The sequence below is a fragment of the Canis lupus genome, chromosome 22 (assembly GCF_048164855.1).
Source record: "Canis lupus baileyi chromosome 22, mCanLup2.hap1, whole genome shotgun sequence".
Classification (NCBI taxonomy): Eukaryota; Metazoa; Chordata; class Mammalia; order Carnivora; family Canidae; genus Canis; species Canis lupus.
This window is the reverse complement of record NC_132859.1, coordinates 47893674-47916415: the sequence shown is the minus strand read 5'-3', so window position 1 is coordinate 47916415 and position 22742 is coordinate 47893674. Positions and strand designations below refer to the sequence as shown.

Genomic DNA, 22742 nt, shown 5'->3' with positions numbered 1-22742 from the left:
CTTCCTACTACCTGGGCTCGTAAGGAAGGGAGGAAAGGAAGGGAGAAGACTGGGAATGCAGAGACTTACTTTCTGACCCTGGTTCACATGGGTGATTAGCTATTTGTGAGCATGTCACTTTATTCTCTGAACCTCAGTTTCCTCATCTGCCAAACTGGTTGAGCCAAACATTTTTTAAGGTCGCTCTGCTCCTTATATTCCATCCCTCTAAGAGGGGGAAAGTAAAGGAGGGGAATATAAAGGAAATACAGAAATGAATGGGGCTTCACTGAAGAATAGAGGGTATTCTTCATCCAAAGAAAGCATATGACTTAGGATAACCTTTTGAGAAGCAGTTTGACATTATCTTGTAAAGTAGAAAATTCACATTAAATTCATTCTAAATCCCAGCAATCCTCCTTCATGTGAGTTATTTCTCACATGCACATTAGGAAACATATGTAAGAATGTTCCTAGTACTAAAATGTAGGAAAGACTTGGGAACCACTTAAATGCCCATTAAAGGAGAGTGGATGAATGAATTGTCCTGAAGTAATAATAATGCTTCCTGCTTTCCATCGTGATCTAATTGGCTGAATTTGTTCACGCTGCCAATATGTATTGAGTATATTCTTCTTGTTCATGACTGTGTCATCTTTGAGTACTGTGTTCAGTATTGAGATGGCTAATGCACATTCCTGCCCTTGTAGAATTCTAACATCTTTCTGCTTTTTCTCAGAGTATTGACACACCAGTCCACTAAATCAATTTTCTCATTATTGTGGAAATGGCACAAGAACATATCTATATATTCTCTAATCTTGATGACTAACACTATAAAATACATTATTATGTTTTTTCCTTAATGAATTTTTTATTCCCTTCTTTTATTTCCATCTACTTTCTGCTTCTATGTATTAATCTAGCCTGAACATTTTTACATAAATGGAGCTATATAATATGTGGCCTTTTGTGACTGGTTTCTTTTACTTAGAACTAGTGTTTCCAAGGTTCATCCAATTTGTAGCATATTTTACTCCTTTTCATGACTGAGTAATATGTCATTATACAGCTATGCCATATTTTGTTAATCTATCAGTTGATGGTCATTTTTATTATTTTCATTTTTTGGTTATTATGAATAATACTGCTATAAATATTTGTGTGCAATATTTTGTGGACTTATGTTTTCAATTCTCTTGGATATATACCTAGGAGTAGAAAAGCTAGGTCATATAGTAACTGCATGTTTAATTCTTAAGAAACTGCCAAATTGTTTTCTAAATTGGTCACATCGTTTTACAACCCTACTAAAACTATATAAGGGATCCAATTTTCCATATCTTCTGTAACACTTGTTATTGTCAGTCTTTATTTTAATCAACCTCATGGGTGTGAAGGGGTATCCTATTATTGTTTTGATTTGCATTCTTTAATGGCTAATGATGTTGAACATATTTTGCTTATTGGACATTTAAAAACTCTTCTTTGGAGAAATGTTCATTTACTTCCTTTGCCTATTCTAATTGGATTGTTTGTCTTTCAGTTGTTGAGTTATTTTTATAGAGTTCTTTATATATAGAGTTTGTATATGAGTTCTTTATATATTCTGAATATAAACTTTTATCAAACATATGATTTGCAAATATTTTCTCACATTCAGTGGGGGAATCTTTCTACTTCTGTGGAGTCCCTGAAAGCATACAAATTTTTAATTTTAAGTCCAATTTATTTATTTATTTTTTTCTTTTGTTGGTTATGCTTTTGGTGTTATATTTAATAAACTAATGTCTAATTTATGGCCATGATTACTCCTAGGTTTTATTCTAAGAATTTTATAATCTTAGTTCTTATATTTAGTCTATCATTATTCTGAGTTAATTTTTGCATGTGGGGTGAAGTAGGGGAATGCTTCAATATTTTGCATGTAGGTATCCAGTACTATTTATTAAAAAGACTATTCTTTCCTCATTTAATCATCTTGGGGCCTTTGCTGAAATACAATTGACCATTAATGTAAGGGTTTATTTTTGGATTCTCAATTTTATTCAATTATTTATGTTTCTATCCTTATGCCAGGATTGCAATGTTGTAATTATTGCTGCTTTGTGATAAGTTTTGAAATTAGAAACTGTAATTCCTACAATTTTGTTTTTATTTATTAAGATTGTTTTGTTATTCTGAATCCCTTGCATTACCATATGAAACTATGCACTGCTTATACCAATATATTAAATCATTAAGAATATTATAAAGTTACATTATACATGCACTTACTAAACATAAATTCTTCTAAGTTTATACATAAATACAAAAAGAAAAGAGGGAGAAAACAGATTCTTCCCACACTACGTTTAGAGGCCCCACTGTGTGTTGAGATGATGGAATGAATCTGAGGTCTTAGCAATTGTTCTCAGTTCTCATTTACTTCTCAAAGTTTGAACATTTTACTGAGATACATACTTCTAATGTTTAAGGTTGCAGGGAGTATACTAAGGATTAATTTTGGAGATACAAAATTTGTACCATGTGTGCTTACATTATAACCTAATTCTTACTGAATGTCAACTTTTCCATAAGCTTCTTGAGGGCAAAGAGTGTATCATCAATGCCATTTATAACTTTTTATATTATGCTGGAGAGTTGTAGACATCCTGATAATCTTCTATTTCTACTCTACTGCTATTTATACAATCTTTGCTCTCTAATATTGTGCAGATTGGTGGAATCCATTGCTTAATAGATACTGGGTGAAAGGAGTATTATTTGCAGTTCCTGAAGTAATCAAACAAAAAATAACAAAGGAGAGTAGATAGAATAATAGATTATACTGGTTGAACCCATTAGAAAATATAGGGAACAGGAAAGTTGAATGACAACTTGAGAACTTATTTCATAATAGCTGGTTTTATGCATATTTCAGGACTCATAGTTTTGCTCCAGGCCATGGAGGCACTTATAGTTACACTATTTCTTAGTAAAGACACAAAGTAGATTCCACAATAGCTTTCTTAAAACTTTTATGTTATAAATTTTATACCATAACTAATTTGATCCAAAGATATAAAGGAGAATCAACCTAGTGCTTACTAACATTTTGAATAATTTTTAAGAGATTTTTATCAACTACATTGACATATTGCCAAAAGCAGATGAAAATAGCAGCTCCCTGGTAAATAGGGTCACAACCTGAAAATTAGGTCTCTGTTAAAAGCTAAAACGTGTATTTTTCTAAATTCTTTATTTTGACTTCTACATAATTCTGTATGTTGACTTATTATACAAAAACAAACCTCATTTGCTTTGGTCATAACAGAGGACAAAAACATCAATATTTGAACATAACCCAGTCACAGTCATTAGATCATTTGTTCAGATTTTGGACCGCTCTATGGTGTATCTACTCCTCTCAACGCTAGTCTTGTGCTTGTTGCCCAAACTTGGAATTACAGAATTTAAACATTACATTTAGGACAAACCTCTTCAATATTAAAAGTCTCTTGCAAGATGGCGCTTAGACTGTACTTGACCACTTTTGTTAATGAGGAACTTACTGATTACCCAAGCCATTCATTTTACTTCTGTAGAGCTCTAAACAATGAATGAAAATATACCTTTAATCATTAGTTTATTTTACTCTCTAGGTACATATCTTTCAGATATTCAAGACAGCCATGATCTTCCTTCAAGATCTCATTTGTATCCTAAGTAAATGTCACTATTTTAAGAATTTGTAAATTTTAAATTTTTTAATGTAAAAATTAACCCCTTATAACTGAAACCCAAATTTCCATGAAAAATGTAACCATAGCCCAGTTACACAATTATAATACTAAAATTTTCATCTAGGAAAGAAAACACAGGTCTTTAGATAAATCCAGGCAAGATATTCTCACCCCTTGATAATAGATTGCAGTGTCTTGTTGCTTTTATTTTCTGATGCGACAAAATATGATCTCCACATTCTCACTGCATGGAGCTGGGGGAGTTGACTGTGCTCCCAGATTTGCAGACTCATGAAGAGAGGATCCTGGCTTCTGGAACTTCATTCACTACTACTTCAGTGAGTAGAAAGTTGTACTTTCACTTTGGCCCTATTCCAGATGTAGTTACAACTCCAATTCCACTACCTTTTATGAAAGTGATGGATCTCAGAGATATGCAAGCCTGCCCTTATCATCTATGTGGGTTAGAAGAAGCAGCTGGGCTCATAAGCCCTATTCTTCATTAGCCACTTCTTTTGTCATGTTTCAGCCCATTTAGCCTTCTAGCATGTATGCACATTGCAGTCACACTATTACAAGAGCTAAAGCAACATAACAATTATAGAGCTATATCATGACAAAATGACTCAAGAGCTCAGTGACTCTATTAAAATTTTAAAGAAGTTAATCCTCTGGGAGGTGTTCCCATTAATTAAACAAAGGTGAAAGAAAATGGGTTTTATGTTTATTCACTGCAAGGAAGAAGATGGGCCATAGCCTGAATGCAAAGGAGCTATATGATCACAGGTAAATGCATGCACTTGAAGGGTGAAAATTTCAGATCATTTATCTGCAAAATACCTGGGCCAATATTTGCTCACTCATTACTGGAGAAGAGGGGATTTTTTTGTCAGATAAGTTTTCTAGAAGTCCATGAGAATTTAATCCAAATCTATTGTGCAGCATAAGAGGTTAAGCCTCAACTGTTACTGAGATCGGTGATAGTACATCATTAAATGTATCACAGAACGGAAAATTAGTGGAGTAGATTAATGGCCACAGAAAAGTCAGAGACTTTTCTTCTACTTCTTGCCCTCACCATACCTATCCCATATAAGCACATGAATGCTATGCATCCAACTTATGCATTTATGGTTTAATTGAGTTTATATACAGTGGAGGAATCTAGGGTACATGGTTTTCCAAACATACCTATAAACAGAACGCTTTGCCAAGGTGTACCATACATGAACCAGATCCTGTGTGGACCCCAGAGAGGCACAAAGTAGAATGTTGGCTAAGAGTGTATCAGAGTCTTGAGACCCTGGAGTCTAGGAGGGCATTTGTTGCTGGAAGGAACAAAAATGATGGCGCCACATTACAGGAAGATTGTCTTTCCTCTAGTGGCCATTATGATCAAGGAGCCTTGTGGATGGTCCCTAAAAGGTGACAAGTTCAGATTTGAAAACCCATTTGGGTATTTATGTTAGTTATGTTTCTTGATAAACTTCTTATATTTATTTGTTGATCAAGCAAGATTAACTAGATAGCAGGGTAAAACATGTGCATTTTAGAGGTGCCTAAAAATCGTAGAAAACTTTCAAGAGAGAAAGCCTCCAAATAAAGATTATTTATTTTTTTCTATTTAGCATTGATATCTGGAATGAGGAAATGTGTGTTCCTCTGGATATAAGATAAAAGTCAGAGGACAAAATGAAATGTGGAACAGTGAAGGGAAAGGGTTAATAAGGGAGAGAGGTTGATGGAAAATGTTTTAATTCAACTTCCCTAAAAATAGCCGAGACAGGAATTCTTATACAATTGATTTATTGAGGTGGTGATTTCAGATGGAAATTGTAAGGGAATGAGGGAAGCAGGATATGACAAGGAAGAAGCTAGCCGAGGATGTACGTATAGCTGAAATGTAGACTAAACCTGATCCATGGTGAATCAGGTGAAGGAGAGCTGGCCCTCCTTTAGACAAGGACACTAGTCTTTGATTCTCTGTATCAGCCTGTCTTTGGGTGAAAAGACCTAAAAGCTTTGGGAGCAAGTTTGATACTTGCATGGTCACAAAGAAAGAAGGCAGAATGGCAGCCAGACAGAAGAGATACATAGGGCAAAATATGGGGAAAGGGCACAGACCTTCCTGCTATTTTCAGGGTGCCATTCTTCCAGCACTTCCACATGTTCACCAACCTGGAAGCTCTCAAATCTCTCTCTCTCTGGGTTTTTATGGAGGCTTCATTACAAAGGAATTATTGATTACTTCATTGGCCATCAACAACGGAACTCAATCTCCAGCCCCTTTCCACTCCCTGGAGGTGGAGGTGGGGGTGGGAGGGTGGGACTGGAAGGCCCCCCCTCTAATCACAGGGTTAATTCTCTTGGCAAATAGCTCCCACCCTCTGGTTACCTAAGGGCTATCCCAAAGTCACCAAATTAATGTAACCAAAGGCATCTTTATGGCTTTTATCACAAGAAATTCCAAGAGTTTGGGAGACTATGAGCAAGGAAGATGTGCACATTTGGAGGATGACTTAATGTGTGTGTGTGTGTATATATATATACATTAATATATAAGTATTATGTATACTTATATATATATAAATCACAGTATCACAGACCCAGATTTCTAAGTCTTTTCCCACAGCAAATGTTATATATGTATTAGTACTAATAAAAATGTGGTATGCATGGCAACTCTTTACCAGCAATTACAAACGGCTTCAAGGACATGAACTTATTAACCCTTTTCTTCATGTCTAACCCCAGTACACAAGACACATTTTATGATGATAGTTAGCTTCTGTTCTGGTTTCAAATGAAATAAGAAGAAAAATAAACACAGAAAATTACAAATATGATCCTGAGATTTATTTTATATTGCTTACCTAATACTGGATTAGAGAAACGAACATCTCATAAAGTTCAAGGGACTGACTGAAAAGGAGTTAATTTGGACACCAAGTATGTCCAGAACTAAGCTACATGCTTTCAAACTTCATCTCATTTAACCCCTGAAATCACTGCCTCTATCTTACAGATGAGAAAACTGAGTTGCTCTGAAGCTCTCTAACTTGTCTTAGGGCACCTCTCTAGCAGTAAAAACACAGAGCCTCATGTAAACACACTTCTAACTCCAAATCTTATCATCGCTCTACTCTCTTAATAATTTATAAATTTTTTGATTGTTCGCCCTTATAATAATTAATCTCCACACCCATTGTATGAAGTTCCAATTATTCTAGTAAATAGGAAATCTAGTAAGGATAATGTTTTTCTGAATTCTGCAAAATGCTCTAGCAAATTAATGACACACAAGGAGGGGGTCTTGGGAACCTCTCATTTTTAGCAAGTATGTCAGAAGCACAGGTGACAACTTGGGCTTTGTCTGGTGTCTGAAGTGGGTTGGGTGGCAGTTTTATAGGACTGAACCATTAATCTCTGCAATGTGATTCTAACTCTGGGTAGATAGTGTCAGAATTGAGTTGAATTGTACCTGCTGTCCTGAAAATTGTTTATTGGTTTGGGAACACCCTTCCCTCACCATTAGAATTGGTGCCAGAACTATTTAGCATCTCAGGCTGTTTTCTCTAGAAGCAGAGCCAACACAAGAATTTAGGGCTCTCTAGTTTACTGAGAGTATCTTCACACACACACACACACACACACGGGAAAAAAAAGAAAAGAAAAAAGAAAACAAACCCAAAAAATCTCCTCCAACCAACCAAACAAACAGGAGAAAGCTCCCACAATCATAGGGGAAAGAGCTAAGCAGGATAGGCAAGGGAAGGGGCTGAGCAAGTTAAGTCTAAGCTTGGCTTATCCAAGAGGGGCATTGAAAACAGCACCACAAATTCATGTGCCCTCGAGGCAAACAGATTGGCTTTTAACCACTAAATAAAGCATGAGTTACTATTGGCTTCAGTAGGGGCAGGGAGGTGAGAGAAGATAATAGTTTCCTCGTTAGGTGGCACCTACCAGCCCAGAAGAATATTCTAGAGAACAGGTCCTGCTGTGAACTGTTAGCCATTTACGCTCTACAGCTGAGGGATTAGTGGCCAGGCCTGTTAAACAGGTGTGTGGGTAGACACAGAGTGACTTCTATTCACCATGAGGTGGACAGATTCAGTTTTTCTGGAGAACATTTTTGCTGTCTTATGGCATATACCAGCAATATCATGTCAGTTGTTTGTCTACCAATAATAGTAAGTGTTCTGTTTATACCCCAGAGCAAAGCTGCCCAACAGAAAAAATTTTTCATATATAGATTTATTGGAATTAAATTTGCCAACGTATAGTACAACACCCAGTGCTCATCCAGTCATGTGCCCCCTCAGTGCCCTTCATCCAGTCACCCCATCTCTCTACCTACCTTCCCTTCTGTAACCCTTTGTTTGTTTCCCAGAGTTAGGAGTCTCTCATGGTTTGTCTCCCTCTCCAATTTTTCCCACTCAGTTTCCCTCCTTTCCCCTACAATTCCTTTTACTATTTCTTATATTCCCCATATGAGTGAAACCATATAATGCTTGTCCTTCTCTGATTGACTTAGTTCACTCAGCATAATACCCTCCAGTTCCATCCACATCGAAGCAAATGGTGGGTATTTATCGTTTTTAATGGCTGAGTATTATCCCATTGTATATATATAGCACATCTTCTTTATCCATTCATCTTTCGATGGACACCGAGGCTCCTTCCATAGCTTGGCTATTGTGGACATTGGTGCTATAAACATTGGGGTGCAGGTCTCTTGGCTTTTCACCGCATCTGAAACTTTGGGGTAAATCCCCAGCAGTGCAATTGCTGGGTCGTAGGGCAGGTCTATTTTTAACTCTTTGAGGAACCTCCACACAGTTTTCCAGAGTGGCTGCACCAGTTCACATTCCCACCAACAGTGTAAGAGGGTTCCCCTTTCTCCACATCCTCTCCAACATTTGTGGTTTCCAGTCTTGTTAATTTTCACCATTATCACTGGTGTGACATGGTGTCTTATTGTGGTTTTGATTTGTATTTCCCTGATGGCAAGTGATGCAGAGCATTTTCTCATGTGCATGTTGGCCATGTCTATGTCTTCTTTGGTGAAATTTCTATTCATGTCTTCTGCCCATTTCATGATTGGAATGTTTTTGTTTCTTGGGTGTTGAGTTGAATAAGTTCTTTATAGATCTTGGATACTAGCCCTTTATCTGATATGTCATTTGCAAATATCTTCTCCCATTCTGTAGGTTGTCTTTTAGTTTTGTTGACTCTTTCTTTTGCTGTGCAGAAGCTTTTTATCTTGATTAAGTCCCAGTAGTTCATTTTTGCTTTTGTTTCCCTTGCCTTCACAGATATATCTTGCAAGAAGCTGCTGTGGCCAAGTTCAAAAAGGGTGTTGCCTGTGTTCTTCTCTAGGATTGTGATGGAATCTTGTCTCACGTTTAGATCTTTCAACCATTTTGAGTTTATCTTTGTGTCTGGTGTAAGAGAATGGTCTAGTTTCATTCTTCTGCACATGGCTGTCCAAATTCCCGGCACCATTTATTGAAGAGACTGTCCTTTTTCCAGTGGATATTCTTTCCTGCTTTGTTGAACATTAGTTGACCATAGAGTTGAGGGCCCATTTCTGGATTCTATATTTTGTTCCATTGATTTATGTGTCTGTTTTTGTGCCAGTACCACACTGTCTTGATGATCAAGCTTTGTAGTATAGCTTAAAATCTGGCATTGTGATTGCCTCCAGCTCTGGTTTTCTTTTTTCAATATTCCCCTGGCTATTTGGGGTCTTTTCTGATTCCATACAAATATTAAGATTATTTGTTCCAACTCTGTGAAGAAAGTCCATGGTATTTTGATAGTGATTGCATTGAACGTGTAAATTGCCCTCGGTAGCATAGACATTTTCACAATATTAATTCTTCAAATCCATGAGCATGCAATATTTTTTCATCTCTTTGTGTGTTCCTCAATTTCTTTCAGAAGTCTTCTGTAGTTTTTAGGGTATAGATCCTTTACCTATTTGGTTAGGTTTATTCCTAGGTATCTTATGGTTTTGGGTGCAATTGTAAATGGGATTGATTCCTTAATTTCTCTTTCTTCAGTCTCATTGTTAGTGTATAGAAATGCCACTGATTTCTGGGCATTGATTTTGTTTCCTGCCACATTGCCAAATTGCTGTATGAGTTCTAGAAATCTTGGGGTGGAATCTTTTGGGTTTTCTACATACAGTATCTGCAACATAGTACTAGAAGTCTTAGCCTCAGCAATCAGATAACAAAAAGAAATGAGAGGCATTCAAATTGGCAAAGAAGATGTCCAACAGAAATATAATACAAACCATGCCTCTAATTAAAAATTTTCTAGTGTCCCATTAAAAAAAAAGAAGTGAAGCATCAGATAAAATTAAGTTTAAAAATATGTTTCATTTTACCCCAATATTTCCAAATATTACCATATTAGTATGCAATTAATATAAAAATTATTAGTGACATCTTACATTCTTCTCTTTGTTCTAAGTCTTTGAAATCTGGGGTGATTTTCCATGTGGTTAGTGGCTACTATATTGGACAGCACTGGACCCCAGCATCTAGAGAGGTGGTTGATTTCAAAGGGACCACTTTACAGTCAGATCCTAATCAACAAGAATTCTTGCATTTACTCATCATGTACTGCATATACTTTGGGGATGTAGATTGTATCCTGAAGGTAGGACTATAATTTTCTAGAAGTGAAGAAATAATGAACTTCATAGCTGGGTAAACTTGGATTTATATTCTCATTCTGCCTCTTACTGATTCAGCTAATGTATTTAACCTCAATATTTTTAAAACTTTGCTTCTTCAAATGGGACATGGGATAATGTTTATGGTGGGTTGAGAACGGCAGATATGCCTGGCCTGGAATATGCTCAGTAAGCCATCCATTATTGTAACCTCATATTGCTAATGGAGTATGTACCCCACATGGAGAGGATATGTAGATGCTCCTTTTGTCTATTTGCTCTTTGTGTTCTCTACCTCCCCTTTCTTTTCTCTCTCTCTCTCTCTTTTCTCATTATTGCATTTTCTTATTCCACTTTCTTTACTACTGTATCTTCATGCACAAATTTGAAGCATTCCTGAAAGAAATATTTTGAGGCTAGTTTCCTTAAAAACAAAGATTTTCAAAACAAATTTAGAGGTTCAAGTGTAACCTTACTTTAGATTTGAAGACATGCTTATTTGAATCCTTACTCCGTCCCTCCATCCCTCCTTTCCTTCCTTCATTCTTTCCTCCCTTTCTTCCTTCATTCCCTTTCTTTGTTTATAACTCTTCCCAGTAAGCTGACACCCCTCACTCCGAAATTCTTAAGTTCTGATGTTTTGCTATTTTTGTAGGACAGAATAATTAAATCTCTATATATTAACGAAGGAAAGGTCAGCTTCACTTAATACTTTTCACCCCAACAATCCATGTGAGCATCAGGGAAAAATAAATAAATAAATAAATAAATTAAAAGATTAGTTCTATGTCTAACATGGCAGGAAAGATTATTATTTTTTGCTGTTTTTTTGTATGTCCCACATTGTCATTACCTAACAGATGGCATTATGATTGTGTAATATTATAATGAATATAATTAATAATATAACTGATGTCAGCCTTCTTTCCTTTACTAACACTGAAAGCATCCTAAAATATTTCCAGTTTAGTTCACAGACTTCTATTTAAGTTAGTTTATTCACCACATGACTAATTGCTCTGGGGAAGAACAACAGCCAAATCTCTGAGTGGTATGGAACCAGTAGCTGTCCTACATAAACAGAAGCCTTTATGTACATTGTCAATGTGCCTACAGTTCACAGATAATCTAAAGTAAGATGTATTTTCTCTGTTGCACAGAGAAGTGCTCTCAATTAGAAATATAAAGTGAACCACATGTAATTTTAAATTTTCTAGTAGTCACATTAAAATGTAAATAAAGGGTGAAATTAATTTAATAATATATTTTCTTTAAACCAATAAAGAACGGCTTTTCTCAATACATTTATGGCCTATTATAACCAGTAGATTAACAAAATGAAAATCTCATGCTGAATAGATTGCAGAAGTCAAGCCCCATTACAGTGAACAACACTTGATAGACAACTTTTTAAACTCTGAACATGAGATGGTCAAAGTACGATTTAGCCTATGCTAATTAGGTTGGTCAGGTTCAGATAAGTGTAACATCTGGAGTTTGTGTAGGAGGGCAGAAAGTCATGCTTGGACAAGGAAAAAGCTAGCTAACGATAATATTTAAAGGTCATCCATTTACTTTTCCAATAGCCTAATGACATTTATCCTAAGTCACATAAGAAATGTTATAAAATGTCACAGATCTATGTAGCATTGCCATATGGAGGGCTTGGATCCTAAGGCTGATCTGTACAGGACTGTGACTCTATATTGCTATTGATAATTACAACTAGAGGAAACTTTCCACTAGAACAGAAGTTGCAGGTTGGTATAAACTTTTTGACAGCTCACCTTTATTCAATACTTTAAACTTCTGGAGAACCTATAGATTCTTACACTTATTTTTTAGTAGAATAGGAAAATAATCAATGTGGTCCATAAAAATAAGGGAGTATAGTGTGGTATAAGGTCTTATGACACAGATACAAGGCAAGGGATGACCTTGGGGGGCCGTATTATTGGTATTTAACATCTTAATATTTGACATGAATATAAAATTGAAAAATGAGTTTTCCTGTGTAATAAATTAGTTGTATTACTTAATAGATAAACTGCCTTAAAGTACTACTAACTATGAAGAATGTTAAGGTAGTTTAAGAAGAACTTCAAAGTTCTTCAAAGTTGAGAAGGAAAAAAGTAACAGCAGCATTACTTTTGGAAAACAAGAATATGGAACCAATAATACAAAATGTAAAAAAATGTACAAAATGGCAGACCAATAAATGTAGTGGAGTTTTTAAAAATTTAAATTCAATTTGCTGACATATAGTATAACACCAGTGCTCATCCCATCAATTGGGCACTTCTCTTGTGACCAACTTTTATCCCGTTCAATCCAATTCATTTTCCTTTGCAGTATCAGTCATTTCCACAGTTTGAAAATAAGAAGTAACAATATTTATTCTTGCGGTCCATGAACAAGGGCTATCTTTCCATTGGGCTGTGTCTTGAATTTTTTTAATCAGTCTTACAGTTTTCAGCATATAGATCTATCATCTCTGGCTAAGTTTATTCCTAAATATTTTATTGTCCCTGATGCTATTATGAATGAGATTTTTAAAAATTTCTTTTTCAGATACTTCATCATTAGTGTATAGAAATGTAACTGATTTTTTATGTTGACTTTGTATCTTGCAAGTTTATTGAATTTGTTTATTAGTTCTAACCATTTCTTTGCGTGTGAAAATTATAGAATGTTCTCTCTATATGATTGTATCAACCCCTAACAAAAGCAATTTTATTTCTTCTTTTCTGTTTTTATTTTTTTTAAGATTTTATTTATTTATTTATTCATGAGAGACACACACAGAGAAAGAGAGAGAGGTGCAGAGATACAGGCAGAGGGAGAAGCAGGCTCATGCAGGAAGCCGGACATGGGACTCGATCCCGGGTCTCCAGGATCATGCCCTGGGCCAAAGGCAGCACTAAACCACTGAGCCACCCGGGCTGCCCCTTTTCCTTTCTGATTTGAATGCTTTTATTTATTTTTTTACCTGATTATTCTGGCTGTGACTTCTGAAGAGTGATTAAAGAAAAAAATTGGCAAAATGAGAAGGCAACCTATGTAATAGGAGAAAATATTTGCAAATCATATATCTGATAAAGAGTTAACATTTAAACTATGTAGAGAACTCATACAACTCAATAGCAAAAAAACAAAAACAAAAACAAAAAACCAAAAACAATCCAATTGAAAGATGGGCAGAGGAACTGATGAAGTATTTTTTCCAAAGAACACATGCAAATGGCCGACAGGTACAGGAAAAGATGCTCAACATCAATAATCATCAGGAAAAATGCAAATCAACCACAATGAGATATCTCATACATATTAGAGTAACTACCATTAAAAAAGAGATAACTGTTGACAAGAAAGTGGAGAAGAGAATCTGTGGGCACTGTTGGTGGGAATGTAAATTTGTGCAGCCATTATGGAAAACAGTATGGAAGCTCCTCAAAATTTATGATCCAGCAATTCCACTTCTGGGTATATATTGAAAGGAAATTAGGATCTTTTTTTTTTTTTTTTTTTTTTTAGGAAATTAGGATCTTGAAGGGATATCTGCACACTATGTTCACTGCAGCATTATTCACACTAATCATGATATGAAAACAATTCATATCAATTATCAATACATAATTGATAAATAATAAAGAATGAAGATGTGCTTTATATATAAGATGGAATAGTATTCAGCCACGAGAAAGAAGGAAGTTCTGCCAATTGTGACAACATGGATGGATCTTGAGGACTTTATGCTAAGTGAAATAAGCCAGATGGAGAAAGACAAATACCATTTGATATCACTTATATATGGAATCTAAGAAACAAAACAAACAAAACAAAACCCAGACTCATAGAAGCAGACTGAATGGTGGTTGCCAGGGGCTAGGAGGTGGGGGAAGCGGGGAGATGTTGGTAAATGGATAACTTTCCATTTGTAAGATGAATAAATTCTGGAGATTGTCTATAACATGGTGATTTTAGTTAATAATACTGTATTATATACTTGAAAGTTGCTATGAGAATAGATCTTAAATGTACTCACTACAAAAAAGAAATGGTAATCATGTAACATGATGGAGATATTAGCTAATGTTAGAGTGGTAATAATTTTTTTTTTTAATTTTGTACATTCTTTTTTTTTTTATTGGTGTTCAATTTACTAACATACAGAATAACCCCCAGTGCCCGTCACCCATTCACTCCCACTCCCCGCCCTCCTCCCCTTCCAACACCCCTAGTTCGTTTCCCAGAGTTAGCAGTCTTTACGTTCTGTCTCCCTTTCTGATATTTCCCACACATTTCTTCCCCCTTGCCTTATATTCCCTTTAACTATTATTTATATTCCCCAAATGAATGAGAACATATAATGTTTGTCCTTCTCCGACTGGCTTACTTCACTCAGCATAATACCCTCCAGTTCCATCCACGTTGAAGCAAATGGTGGGTATTTGTCATTTCTAATAGCTGAGTAATATTCCATTGTATACATAAACCACATCTTCTTTATCCATTCATCTTTCGTTGGACACCGAGGCTCCTTCCACAGTTTGGCTATCGTGGCCATTGCTGCTATAAACATCGGGGTGCAGGTGTCCCGGCGTTTCACTGCATCTGTATCTTTGGGGTAAATCCCCAGCAGTGCAATTGCTGGGTCGTAGGGCAGGTCTATTTTTAACTGTTTGAGGAACCTCCACCCAGTTTTCCAGAGTGGCTGCACCAGTTCACATTCCCACCAACAGTGTATGAGGGTTCCCTTTTCTCCACATCCTCTCCAACATTTGTTGTTTCCTGCCTTGTTAATTTTCCCCATTCTCACTGGTGTGAGGTGGTATCTCATTGTGGCTTTGATTTGTATTTCCCTGATGGCAAGTGATGCAGAGCATTTTCTCATGTGCATGTTGGCCATGTCTATGTCTTCCTCTGTGAGATTTCTGTTCATGTCTTTTGCCCATTTCATGATTGGATTGTTTGTTTCTTTGGTGTTGAGTTTAAGAAGTTCTTTATAGATCTTGGAAACTAGCCCTTTATCTGATATGTCATTTGCAAATATCTTCTCCCATTCTGTAGGTTGTCTTTGAGTTTTGTTGACTGTATCCTTTGCTGTGCAAAAGCTTCTTATCTTGATGAAGTCCCAATAGTTCATTTTTGCTTTTGTTTCTTTTGCCTTCGTGGATGTATCTTGCAAGAAGTTACTATGGCCGAGTTCAAAAAGGGTGTTGCCTGTGTTCTTCTCTAGGATTTTGATGGAATCTTGTCTCACATTTAGATCTTTCATCCATTTTGAGTTTATCTTTGTGTATGGTGAAAGAGAGTGGTCTAGTTTCATTCTTCTGCATGTGGATGTCCAATTTTCCCAGCACCATTTATTGAAGAGACTGTCTTTCTTCCAATGGATAGTCTTTCCTCCTTTATCGAATATTAGTTGCCCATAAAGTTCAGGGTCCACTTCTGGATTCTCTATTCTGTTCCACTGATCTATGTGTCTGTTTTTGTGCCAGTACCACACTGTCTTGATGACCACAGCTTTGTAGTACAACCTGAAATCTGGCATTGTGATGCCCCCAGATATGGTTTTCTTTTTTAAAATTCCCCTGGCTATTCGGGGTCTTTTCTGATTCCACACAAATCTTAAAATAATTTGGTCTAACTCTCTGAAGAAAGTCCATGGTATTTTGATAGGGATTGCATTAAACGTGTATATTGCCCTGGGTAACATTGACATTTTCACAATATTAATTCTGCCAATCCATGAGCATGGAATATTTTTCCATCTCTTTGTGTCTTCCTCAATTTCTTTCAGAAGTGTTCTATAGTTTTGAGGGTATAGATCCTTTACATTTTTGGTTAGGTTTATTCCTAGGTATCTTATGCTTTTGGGTGCAATTGTAAATGGGATTGACTCCTTAATTTCTCTTTCTTCAGTCTCATTGTTAGTGTATAGAAATGCCACTGACTTCTGGGCATTGATTTTGTATCCTGCCACGCTACCGAATTGCTGTATGAGTTCTAGCAATCTTGGGGTGGAGACTTTTGGGTTTTCTATGTAGAGTATCATGTCATCGGCGAAGAGGGAGAGTTTGACTTCTTCTTTGCCAATTTGAATGCCTTTAATGTCTTTTTGTTGTCTGATTGCTGAGGCTAGGACTTCCAGTACTATGTTGAACAGCAGTGGTGAGAGTGGACATCCCTGTCTTGCTCCTGATCTTAGGGGAAAGGCTCCCAGTGCTTCCCCATTGAGAATGATATTTGCTGTGGGCTTTTCATAGATGGCTTTTAAGATGTCGAGGAATGTTCCCTCTATCCCTACACTCTGAAGAGTTTTGATCAGGAATGGATGCTGTATTTTGTCAAATGCTTTCTCTGCATCTAATGAGAGGATCATATGGTTCTTGGTTTTTCTCTTGTTGATATGATGAATAACATTGATTGTTTTACGGGTGTTGAACCAGCCTTGTGTCCCAGGGATAAATCCTACTTGGTCATGGTGAATAATTTTCTTAATGTACTGTTGGATCCTATTGGCCAGTATCTTGTTGAGAATTTTTGCATCCATGTTCATCAGGGATATTGGTCTGTAATTCTCCTTTTTGGTGGGGTCTTTGTCTGGTTTTGGAATTAAGGTGATGCTGGCCTCATAGAACGAATTTGGAAGTACTCCATCTCTTTCTATCTTTCCAAACAGCTTTAGGAGAATAGGTATGATTTCTTCTTTAAATGTTTGATAGAATTCCCCAGGGAAGCCATCTGGCCCTGGACTCTTGTGTCTTGGGAGGTTTTTGATGACTGCTTCAATTTCCTCCCTGGTTATTGGCCTGTTCAGGTTTTCTATTTCTTCCTGTTCCAGTTTTGGTAGTTTGTGGCTTTCCAGGAATGCGTCCATTTCTTCCAGATTGCCTAATTTATTGGCGTATAGCTGTTCATAATGTGTTTTTAAAATCGTTTGTATTTCCTTGGTGTTGGTAGTGATCTCTCCTTTCTCATTCATGATTTTATTAATTTGAGTCTTCTCTCTCTTCTTTTTAATAAGGCTGGCTAATGGTTTATCTATCTTGTTAATTCTTTCAAAGAACCAACTCCTGGTTTTGTTGATCTGTTCCACAGTTCTTCTGGTCTCGATTTCGTTGAGTTCTGCTCGAATCTTTATTAACTCCCTTCTTCTCTTGGGTGTAGGATCTATTTGCTGTTTTTTCTCTAGCTCCTTTATGTGTAAGGTTAGCTTTTGTATTTGAGTTCTTTCCAGTTTTTGAATGGATGCTTGTATTGCGATGTATTTCCCCCTTAGGACTGCTTTTGCTGCATCCCAAAGATTTTGAACGGTTTAATTTCATTCTCATTAGTTTCCATGAATCTTTTTAATTCTTCCTTAATTTCCTGGTTGACCCTTTTATCTTTTAGCAGGATGGTCCTTAAACTCCACGTGTTTGAGGTCCTTCCAAACTTCTTGTTGTGATTTAGTTCTAATTTCAAGGCATTATGGTCTGAGAACATACAGGGGACAATCCCAATCTTTTGGTATCGGTTCAGACCCGATTTGTGACCCAATATGTGGTCTATTCTGGAGAAAGTTCCATGTGCACTTGAGAAGAATGTGTATTCAGTTGAGTTTGGATGTAAAGTTCTGTAGATATCTGTGAAATCCATCTGGTCCAGTGTATCATTTAAAGCTCTCGTTTCTTTGGAGATGTTGTGCTTAGAAGACCTATCGAGTATAGAAAGAGCTAGATTGAAGTCACCAAGTATAAGTGTATTATTATCTAAGTATTTCTTCACTTTGGTTAATAATTGATTTATATATTTGGCAGCTCCCACATTCGGGGCATATATATTGAGGATTGTTAAGTCCTCTTGTTGAATAGATCCTTTAAGTATGATATAGTGTCCCTCTTCATCTCTCACTACAGTCTTTGGGGTAAATTTTAGTTTATCTGATATAAGGATGGCTACTCCTGCTTTCTTTTGAGGACCATTCGAATGGTAAATGGTTCTCCAACCTTTTATTTTCAGGCTGTAGGTGTCCTTCTGTCTAAAATGAGTCTCTTGTAGACAGCAAATAGATGGGTCCTGCTTTTTTATCCAGTCTGAAACCCTGCGCCTTTTGATGGGGTCATTAAGCCCGTTCACGTTCAGAGTTACTATTGAGAGATATGAATTTAGTGTCATCATGATAACTATTCAGTCCTTGTTTTTGTGGAATGTTCCAGTGAACTTTTTCTTAAAGGGGAATTTTAAGAGTCCCCCTTAAAATTTCTTGCAGAGCTGGTTTGGAAGTCACATATTCTTTTAGTTGCTGCCTGTCTTGGAAGCTCTTTATCTCTCCTTCCATTTTGAATGAGAGCCTTGCTGGATAAAGTATTCTTGGTTGCATGTTCTTCTCATTTAGGACCCTGAATATATCCTGCCAGCCCTTTCTGGCCTGCCAGGTCTCTGTGGAGAGGTCTGCTGTTACCCTAATACTCCTCCCCATAAAAGTCAGGGATTTCTTGTCTCTTGCTGCTTTAAGGATCTTCTCTTTATCTTTGGAATTTGCAAGCTTCACTATTAAATGTCGAGGTGTTGAACGGTTTTTATTGATTTTAGGGGGGGATCTCTCTATTTCCTGGATCTGAATGCCTGTTTCCCTTCCCAGATTAGGAAAGTTTTCAGCTAGAATTTGTTCAAATACATATTCTGGCCCTCTGGCCCTTTCGGCGCCCTCGGGAACCCCAATTAAACGTAGGTTTTTCTTCCTCAGGCTGTCGTTTATTTCCCTTAATCTATCTTCATGGTCTTTTAATTGTTTGTCTCTTTTTTCCTCAGTTTCCCTCTTTGCCATCAACTTGTCTTCTATGTCACTCACTCGTTCTTCCACCTCGTTAACCCTCGTCGTTAGGACTTCTAGTTTGGATTGCATCTCATTCAATTGATTTTTAATTTCTGCCTGATTAGCTCTAAATTCTGCAGTCATGAAGTCTCTTGAGTCCTTTATACTTTTTTCTAGAGCCACCAGTAGCTGTATAATAGTGCTTCTGAATTGGCTTTCTGACATTGAATTGTAATCCAGATTTTGTAACTCTGTGGGAGAGAGGACGGTTTCTGATTCTTTCTTTTGAGGTGAGGTTTTCCTTCTAGTCATTTTGCTCAGTGCAGAGTGGCCAAAAGCAAGTTGTATTGGGAAAAAGAGAAAAAGAGAGGAGAGAAAGAAGGAAAGAAAAGAGAAAGAGGAAAAAGAAGAAAAAAAAAACGAAAAGAAGAAAAAAAAAGAGAGAAGAAAAAGAAAGGAGAAAAAAAGGGGGTGGGGGAAGGAAACAAATCAAAAAGCAAAACAAAACAAAACAAAACAAAACAAAACAAAACAAAAAAAAAAAAAAAAAGAAGAACCACCGGGGAGTATCTTCTGATTCTGTGTACTTTAAGTCCCTTGGCTTCTCCTGGAGGTTGTCAGTCTAGCTGGTCTTCTGGGGGAGGGGCCTGTTGTGCTGATTTTCAGGTGTTAGCAGTTGGGGGAGCTGCTGTGCCCCTGCCTGGTGCAGGGCTCAGTGGGGGTTGTTTACCCCGTGAGGCCGCAGGAGGAACAGCCCCAGTGGCGGGGCAGCTCTGGAAACCTGGATTCACCTCCGGCAGGAACTCCGTCTGCAGGGCCTGGAGGCTCCGGGCGGGGCCGCTGATCTGCTCAGCTCGGGGCAGGAGCGTCCTTGCTGTCCTGGGCCCTCCTGGCCTCTGCCTGTCCCGGGGGAGGCCGGATCCTGGGCTGTGTCCCGGCGCCCTGTGCTCCGGAGCCTGCGCTGGTGGATTCGCGCTCCCGGGCCGCAGCCCCCTCCGCGGAGCTGCGGCCCAAGCCCCTCCGAGCTGCTCCTGGAACCGCGCAGCCCCCTCCGCACGGAGCCTCTTCCCCTGCCCGAGCCCCTCCGAGCTGCTCCCGGGGCCGTGCAGCCCCCTCCGCACGGAGCCTCTTCCTCTGCCCGAGCCCCTCCGAGCTGCTCCTGGAACCGCGCAGCCCCCTCCGCACGGAGCCTCTTCCTCTGCCCGAGCCCCTCCGAGCTGCTCCCGGGGCCGTGCAGCCCCGTCCGCGGAGCCGCCCCCGAGCCCCCCGAGCTGCTCCCGCCCCGCAGCCCCCTCCGCGGAGCCGCCCCCGAGCCCCCCCCCGAGCTGCTCCGGGTCCCGCGGGTCCTGCCGTGCGCGCTGCAGCCCTTAGGGAGCTCGGCGCACTCTCCCGGGGCGCAGGTGTCTGTTCGTGTCCCAGGGAACCCGAGGGCATCCCCGCCCTCCTGGGTCCTGCTCCACCTCCCTGCGAGCCCCTTTCCGCCGGGAAGGTTGGTGCAGCTCCTGCTCCTCCGGGACGGGGCTCTCCTGTCCTGGGGACACTCGCCCCGGCCTCAGCCCGGCTCCTCGCGGGGCCCCTCCCCCTTGGAGGCCTTTTGCTTCTTTATTTCTTTTTCCCCGTCTTCCTACCTTGATAGAAGCGCGAACTCTTCTCACTGTTGCATTCCAGCTGGTCTCTCTTTAATTCTCAGGCCGAATTCATAGGTTTTCAGGATGATTGGAAGGTTTTCTAGGTAATTTGGTGGAGACAGGTGATTTGGGGACCCTACTCTTCTGCCATCTTGCTCCTCCTCCTCCGAGTGGTAATAATTTTGTAACATAAATATATTAAATCAACACAGCTGTATACCTCAAACTTACACAGTGTTATATGTCAATGATCTATCAATAAAGCTGGAAAAAAATATCTCTGGTGAAGAATCCCAATTGCTTCCAATTGGAAGCCTTAGGGTTAGAAGCCCTGAATTGTGAGTGCTGAGGACTTGTAGTGCCTACTATTCTAAGAATCGTGGCAAGTAAAGCAAATTATATAACAAACGTTGGTCAGATTAAGGCCCTTTCTCTTTACCAATGGACATACTGTTTTATTTCCGTTATGACTGACATAACTAATTCCTTGGGAGTGAAAATACATATTGGGAAAAGGATTACCATCAGAATTAGAGTTTGATTCTGTTTTTGATTCTGTTACTTACTGGATATAATAAACTTTAACCAAATCACCTATTTCTCTAGGTACCTTACCCTGCAGCAAGCTACTTTGTGTTTGTTCAGCAGGATTCTAAGTGAATGAACAGAACATAAAGACTGTTAACCTGCACTCAGCACTGGCACTCCATCACTTCCATTGTATTTTGTTGGCCAAACCAAGGCCCAAGACTAGCTCAGATTGAAGTGTGGGGAAATAAACCACATTGCACATAATTTTACCACATTACAAAAGGGGCATGGACTCAGAGGGAGGTGAAGAATTGCAGCCATTTAGCACACAAGCCATGGTAGACTCACAGGCTTTAGCACATGAGCATCTTTTCTCTCTAAATGACTCTCAGGCTTTGGATTTCTCTTTTAAATTTTTGGGAAGTGGGGGATAGGCAGCAGATTTGTGGGACCATTAACAGGACAGACAATGGTATACTAATTTCTCTAGCTGCCCCTAAACCTTCTAGTCATGTGACCAAAAGGCAACTATTTCTTTTGTTAACTTCCTAACAGAGATATATCAAAACTGCTTTCTTCTTGGGATATATTTTTTCCTTGCTGAACCAGAACAGAAAGGAAAAGAGTCAAAACTAATAATTTCTCACTACTAGGGTATCTAGGTGCCAGACTTAAGAACTGGGATCAGAGTGTTTTCAGTTTATTGGCATAGCTATACCTAAACTAAGGAGCACTGAACTCATTATTTATGCTTCATGCCTTTGGGCACCTAACTCCAAAGAAAGAGGTACCATGGCAAGGGAAATGGAAAAGTCATGGGCTGTTGATTAAATAGGCTATGGTTCCATCTACTCCTTCCTAGTTACTCAGATTGTCATTCCAGGCAGGCTGACACCTTCTTGAGTCTCAGGCTGGCTCACATTTTAGGATGTATCAGGGGAAGATGGTAGAGCCAAAGCAGTTCATATGTCTGTACTGAAGACCTGACTCTCATAGGCTTGGCTTTTAGTTTTGGTTTTATTGTAGGAGGCAGTGGCTGATGAATACCATACTTGCTGTCTGTACTTAGACTTGCCTTATTGCCCCAGACCTATGGATGCAGAGCTAAGTTCCTGGGAGAGAAACCTCTATGTAAAATTATGAGAGCTTTTCTCACAGGCCAGCAAGACCTTGAAATTTCTGGTAATAGTACTAGTATCTCCTAAATCGGAGAGGCACACAAGGGATATGGGCTTCAGATGACAGGATAGAGCAAGACGCATGCAGGGAGTTCCGGGGGAAAGGGAGAGACAGAGGAGATACCAGTGTTTTCCTACAAGATGCAGTAGAAGAACAGATGTCTCGTCAACAGACAGCACTGAGGGCACCCAAAGGGATGCAGTAGGAATAAG

The 22742-nt window shown here is 38.5% G+C and overlaps 1 long non-coding RNA gene across 1 annotated transcript in view; it reads left to right on the top strand.

Annotated features, from left to right (window-relative positions):
• Positions 1–22742, top strand: part of LOC140614292 (uncharacterized) — a 232860-nt gene that overhangs the window by 114599 nt on the left and 95519 nt on the right. The window lies entirely within an intron of this gene.